Below are 6,798 nucleotides of genomic sequence, written 5' to 3'. Positions count from 1 at the left end.
AGTATCAGAGGCTGGTTGTCAGTAAGAAGAGACTAAAAGGCCAGGCAGAAACAGTCTACTAGGTTGGTAAAAAGTTCAACATTATGTTGAAGAAGATGTTTTTTGTTTTTTTTAAATGGGCAGGCACCGGGAAACGAACCAGGGTTCTCTGGCATGGCAGGTAAGCATTCTTGCCTGCTGAGCCACTGTGGGCTGCCCGAAAAAGATGGTATTCTTACCATCCAATCTCAAATCTAGCAGCTCTGATTCAACCCAACGACTTCACTACCTCCACACTTTGGTATAAAAATTTGTGATTTAGAATTTGGCGAGAGTTTGCACCAGAGAAGCAAATCAACAAACAGTCCAAGCGAAAGCAAGCTCACAGCCTATGTGGGGAAGTGTTTATAAGCATATGCTTAAATCACAGTGTAAAAATAATCACATGGAAACAATGGTAAATATGTAATCAAAAACATGTTAGAAACAGAAAAAAAAAACATTGCAAAGGAGGGAAACCATCTGAGACAACATCTCAAAGATTGCTCTTTTACACTGGCATGCTATTTCTTTGGCTATGCAAAACCAAACCTTCTTTACCAGGACACTCCCATTTCTGTACATGCAACATAATCAGCCACTTCATCTCATTGAATCACTTAAAATAACACCTGGCTCATTGTTACAGGCAAATGTTCAGGGGAATTTGAAGCAGCCATCCTTTTGTAATTTTTCAATAAATAATTCCTTCAATAAATTTAAGACATTTTCAAAAAGGATGTTGAAATATTTGAGAGGATTGGGAATGAAAGTATTTTCCCAGTAGAACATGTCAAGGATGACACCAATTCCATTTGTGTCTACAAGATGGAAGCAAAATGTGCTTTTCTGAGTTTATACTAGACCAAAAAAAAAAAAAAGGGCTTTATTTTAACCAGATGTGAACAAATTAACCCAATATTTTCAAGTATTTTTAGTGCCATATGATGTCATCTGATTTTACATTTTCTACTGAGGGATAATGTGTATTTTTAAAATTGTGAAGCCACTTTGCATGTATGTATTTTAAGGCTTATACATGATAAATTACAATAAACAAATTACAACACCCCAGGACAAGATTTTGGCTGTTTATGTCAAAAGCAGAAAGAGAAATTTAGTTCCCCGGTAGGAAATGGAATTAAAAGCACAGGAAATGTCTTCTGGCCTCCAAGGTAGTCTCTTCACTTCACTGATTTTGGTACTACTCCAGGTAGTTCCAGGGTACTCCTGTCATTTTGTCCTAATTGCACAGTTGACTATTTCCTGAGATGCCAGCAGAGCAGCCGGTGGATTCCATAAGCTCTGCATGCAGGGAATCCCAGTGTTTAAACAACCCGGTCCCTTTTTCATTGGCAATACATTTTCGGTGACAGGCACAAGCATGCCACATGCCAGTAAACGCTAATCTAGCTAGCTTCCCGGAGCACCGTCCTGCGCTGTCCTCTGACCTGACAAGCCAACGAGGGTGGCTCTCAACTGGAGAGGACTGGCTTTCTCATATCTTCCCTGGAGCAGCCTCAGGCAAGCAGCCGTACCCTAGAGCAAGAGTGGGGTCCTCAGTGGCTTTGGTGAATGAGCTTCTCCGAGTCACCTCGCCTGCGAAAGCGATTTCTTAAAAACCATTCAGAGCTTTCCAAAGGGCAGAAGCGAGTCCGTTGTGTGCCAGGGTTACAATGCGTCCACTTCCTTGATTTCATTTCCCAGCTAAGGAAGGAAAGAGCTGGTAACCACCGAGGACGTCGCTGACGCCTTACCCAGGAGCCCGCCCCCCACCCCCAACAATGAAGAAAGGAACGTTCAGAGTTAATATTATTGTAGGGCCATTGGGGCATTAAAATGTTGAATTTAAGAAGCTATTATTAAAGACCCAAGTCTCCTCCATGCACCACCCACACTTGGGCATATAACATTCCGGCAAAGCCCTCCAGCTCTTTGCTCCCCGGGGAAGCCCTCTAGAGTGAGAGGACCCCCTCCCGGTAGGTGTAGGGGAACGGTGGTGGGGGGGTAGAAGGGGTGATGGGGGGTAGAAGGGGTGGTGGGGGGTGAGGGAGTGGTGGGGGGTAGAGGGAAGGGTGGGGGGAATGGTGGGGGGGTAGAGGGAATGGAGGGGAATGGGAGGGTTAGAGGGAATGGTGGGGGGAGAGGGAAAGTTAAGGGCTGGAGACCCCAAACCAAAGCATAATATCCTGCCAAGGGGATTCTCGGGCACAACAGGTTTTCAGGAGGGTGCCCTGTAGCATTTCCCCCTTCGCCTATTTTCTTTTCTTGGTGTCTGCGGGAACCCTGGAATTGGGGCCCAACGAGGTGGCAGCGGTTGATGCACGGACCAGGGTGTGGGGGATTTTCATTCCCAGAGGTAGAGACCAAGAAGCAGGGGCAAAAAGTGTGTGTGTGTGAGGGGTGGTATTGGGGAGGGAGGGACTGAGAAGCAGGGGCAAAAAGTAGGAGGGGGGGAGAGAAACTCAGTTGGGTGGGGGGCGAGGGGGAAGCAAGAGCCGAAAGGTGCAGCAAACGGAGCAGGTTTGCGGGCGCGAGCCGGCGAGGGAGGGGGCGCGGGGGGCGCGGCGGGGAGGGCGGGAAGAGTCGCCGTCACTCAGGCCGAGTGGGGCTCCCCGCACTCGCGGGGTGGGGGCGGGCGCGGGGGATGCGCTGCAGCTGGAGGGCGCGGCGGCGACAGCGGCCCAGGCGCTGGGTGACCGCGCCCCCCGCCCCCCGTCCGCCCTGCCTCAGGCCGCGCCCCTCCGCGCCGGCTCCCGGCCCGGGGCCGCCTCGGGGCTGCTCTCGCCCGCCGCTCGCCCGGTGGGGGGGCCCGGGGGAGCCGCGCCGGTGGCGGGGCCGCATTGTGACGTAGCGGGGCCGCGGCCGCATCTCCGCCGCCCGCTCCCGCGCCCGCTCCCGCCGCGCCGCGCCGTCCAGCCGTCAGTCCGTCGGTCCGTCCGCGCTCCGGAGCTGCCCGCGCGCTCGCCCGCCCGGGGAGGGGGGCCGACGCCCCCCACGCCCCCTCCCTCCACCCGGTGAGTCCGGGTCCCCGGCGGGCGCGGCGGGGAAAGCCGGGGGTGGGTGGGGGGGTCAAAAGCGCTCCGTGGGCGCTTCCCAAGTTGGCACCGGGCGACCGCGGCCGGCTTCCCCCCCCCCGGCCCACCCGCCGCCTTTGTGCCGCGGGTCCCGGGCTGCTCCGGGCCGGCAGGGTTCGGGGAGCGGTCTCTGTGGGAACCGCGGCGGCCGCCGAGAGGCTCGCTTCACCCGGGGATAGAGGGAGGACCAGCCCGGTTTCCAGAGGCTCGTCCCTGCTCCTTTTGCCCGCTTCGTGTCGTTTCCATTCGCGCTGCCACCTCGGATGGTCACGGAGGCGGGGGGGGAGGGGGGCGGGGGGGGGCGGCAGCGTCGCGGTTCGCAAGGGCTGAGGTAAGGAGAGGCCAAGTGATAATAATAATGATGATAGCAACTGTGTCGGCCACAATAGGAAACGCCACCGGGGGCCGCCGTGTGCCCCGCGGGAGGCTCCCCGCCTGCCCCGTCCAGCCGCCGCCCCCCCACCCCCGCTCCCCTCCGGCGCTGTGTCCTGCGCCCGGGGCTTGTCCGCTGGCGTATCGGCTGGGGATGCTTCTCTCTCGGCCTCATCTCCTGGTGGTGACTTCCATCTGCAGGTGGTAAGTGAGGCCAACTGTTATTTGGGGCTATTGTCAAATGCCACGTTTTATTTCTTTCATTTTTACGAAAGAACGGGGGCGGGGGGGGGAATTATGAGCCATTCCTGGCAGCAGTACAGTTTCCACAGGAAACACTAGCATTCATTGAGGAACACGCTACTGCTTGCAGCGCAGAAAGTCTTTGGGAAACAAAAAGGCAACAGCATTGTTGCTCGTTTTCAATGGACCGCTAGGAGGGGGGCAGACGCGTTTTGTTTGTTTTCCTGTGGGAACGTTGCTTTCCTTGGGAAAGTTAATTAAAGAAGCATTACTATGAGGGTCCTTTTTTCACTTGCTGGAGGCCGGTGGCCACTCTTCTCCCGGCTATTACTGACATGTGCCGGTCAAAGAGCCCCAAGGCAGAGAAAACCACTGCTGAACAGTCTCGCCACACACCACGTGCTGTGGAGCTCGGCCAGGGTGCAGTTTGCAAAATGAAATCAAGGCTGCCTGGGGAGGTTTATGAGGATTACATGTGTGCAGAGTATGTCAGTTCTCCAAGGTGTAACTCTAAACACGTAATTTTCAAGTGCACTCCTTGCTGAAATCTGCACGAAGGCAAAAACCTATTTCTCCTATTATGGAGTAGACATCCCAGTTGGGAATGGTTTGAAATCTGTACTTCATTTCTACATATTGAAATTTTATAAGGCAGAGAACACGGTGCAGGAAAGCAGCATCCGAATGTATACATCGCTGAGAGAGAATGTTGACTATTTCTGATGCTTCTCAGTGTTAAATTACATTCTGCCTGGTTAGGGTGTACCAAAACCCCTCAAGGTGTTCTTGAAACTGTTTGAACAAGGTGTAACGTTTTGGTACTAATCACAGAAGTCTCTCTGAAAGGCAGAAAATAAGAAAAATATATGAGTATTGGAAAGAAAAAGACCCTTGGATAGCTCAGAAATAAAATATAAAAGGGAAATGAAAATGAAGGAATATAATTTCAAATATAAATTTCATTTGCTCCATAGCAAGCATTTCATGAAGAAAGGTGACAAGATAGTAGATCTGATATGATGCTGTGTTTATTCATTCAACTTTTATCATATTTTGAAGTCCCAAAAGAAATGACTAAGGCAAGTGAATTTCTCTGTCTGCTGTGCCACAGCCTTGCTAATTCCAGGCAGTTTCAGTGCATTGAAAATGCAGAACAGAGGCCGAGAAACTTTTGTGTGCTGTTGTTTTAGAAGAAATTGTAGCAGTACTTTACCACTCTAAAGAGGAGGGAAACACTCACAAACGTTTAATACAAACAAATATTCTTTGGTGTTATCAGAGAAAGCCTGGAGCCATTTTTCTTGCCAGATATAAGGCATTGCTTGTCAAAGGAGGAAATGTCCCAAGGAGCAGGTGCATCATTATAAGAAACACAAGGGAATTTCTCTTTTAAATGCAGAATCTAATTGAACAGCAACAAGAGAATCAGTGACACTGAGAATAGAAGCCTTATTTTTGGCAGTCTGTCAAGTTATGGTGCAAAACACATAGGAGAAATATGTATCTTGGGAGACAAATAATATCCTGGAGAAAATAAAACAGTTACTTCTGTGAAAGTTTTACTTTTATGTACTTGTTTCCTTGAATCCCTTTGGTATACAGATTCTGGTATACAGATTCACTTGCAGGACATAATTTACTGAAAATGAATCAATAAATTGGCCATTAATTTCTTTTATTAAGCTTTTAACATTAGTGATCAAAATAATGTGTTGAAATTATGAATGTTAATGGGTATGATTGCGTGGCCCCAGGAAAGTACTAATTGAGTCCCTATTTGGGGACTCAATCATTGTGTAATTATTTTGTGCAAAAATGCCCAGTCTCTTCATTAGCACTCATGAAAAATTAAATAATAATACACAGCATCAAAGGAGATATTTTGTAATTGAGTGCCCCTGTCGCTAAATAATAATTGAAAGGGAATTCAAAGGAGAAAGTGTCTAAATGAGCTTATGTGCTTTATCATTTCTCCATTGCTGCATAACACATCACCTGGAAACATAGATGCTTACAGCGACTGCTATTGATTTAGTTTATGGTTCTGTTCTCAGCAGTGTGAGCTGGGACAACTAGGTGAGCTTTCTCTGCTCTTGGTTGGGTTGCATTCAAGCATGTTTAGTTTGCTGTAGGGTTGACTGGTGGCAGGATGATCTAGAATGGCCTCATTCACATGTCTGGCAGTTCTCAGCCTGCTGGCCAGGTTAACAGGCAACTGTGCCATGTGTTTCACATCCCCCATAGGCAAGCCTATGCCTCTTTGTATGGCTGTCAAGCTGGGTTCCAAGACCAGCGAAAAAACAAGGCCCAGTGTGCAAGTAGGTTTTAAGCCTCTGCTTGTGTCATGTTTGCTAGTCTCCTACTGACCGAATTAAATAGCAAGGCCACCCAAGATTCAAGGGGTGTAGAAAGAATTCATGTAATAATGGTAGGGAGCTGAAAAAAATTGAAGCCATTACTGCAGTTTACTAAACTTTGGAAGTTGCTTGGTTCTAGCAAATGTTTTCTGCTGAGGAATAGGGGAATGCATGTTAGGAAAGAGGTGGAGCCTACTGTGGACAGCACAGGGTTTAGTCAGTGAGTTGCCCTATAAATTATTTTCCTATAATCTTTGTTCGGTAAACGATGGAGAGGAGAGGCACAATGAAAATAGAATTTTAGCCATATCCATCTCACAGTGGTGTCAGGGTTCTTTGGAGACAGTCTGGTGGCAGAGTCTACAGAGCATTGTTGTAACCTAGTGAGAAGTGAGAAAGGCTCTTAGAGGCAGTGAAAGTGGAAAGGAAGGAATCAGTCTGGGAGAACCCAGATTTAGGACTAGATGACTGATTATAGGGGGTTAGTGAAGGCACAGCCAAGATCATTCAGAGATTTTAAAAAGCTTAAGTGACTAAAAGAGAGATTGGGCTGTTGCGAGAAATCAATAAGTGATTTATTTGGGGGGAGGAGAAATGTTCAGTTCTCAGGAAGTTGATTAAAAGAGATGAATTGAATGTAAAGGTACTTTGTAAGCTGCAGAGTATGCTCGGAATGTTAGCTGTTGTTTAGCATTGAAAAGCACTGTGGACTACTGTATATCAGTAAGTTT

The 6,798-nt window shown here is 48.7% G+C and overlaps 1 protein-coding gene across 5 annotated transcripts in view; it reads left to right on the top strand.

Moving 5' to 3' along the window:
- Positions 1-1,818: 1,818 nt before the first annotated feature.
- Positions 1,819-6,798, top strand: part of SNCAIP (synuclein alpha interacting protein) — a 145,494-nt gene continuing 140,514 nt past the window's right edge. For 2 of the 5 annotated variants that reach the window (XM_077138831.1, XM_077138827.1), the window contains exon 1: positions 3,499-3,671. The gene's annotated coding sequence lies outside the window, so the exon portion shown is untranslated. Of the gene's footprint in view, positions 1,998-2,925; positions 3,036-3,497; positions 3,672-6,798 lie in introns of those variants that run through there. The other 3 variants (XM_077138829.1, XM_077138828.1, XM_077138830.1) reach the window with 3 other exon arrangements.

The sequence above is a fragment of the Tamandua tetradactyla genome, chromosome 21, assembly GCF_023851605.1.
Source record: "Tamandua tetradactyla isolate mTamTet1 chromosome 21, mTamTet1.pri, whole genome shotgun sequence".
Classification (NCBI taxonomy): domain Eukaryota; kingdom Metazoa; phylum Chordata; class Mammalia; order Pilosa; family Myrmecophagidae; genus Tamandua; species Tamandua tetradactyla.
The sequence above is the reverse complement of the archived record's forward strand: the minus strand, read 5'-3'. Positions and strand labels throughout refer to the sequence as shown.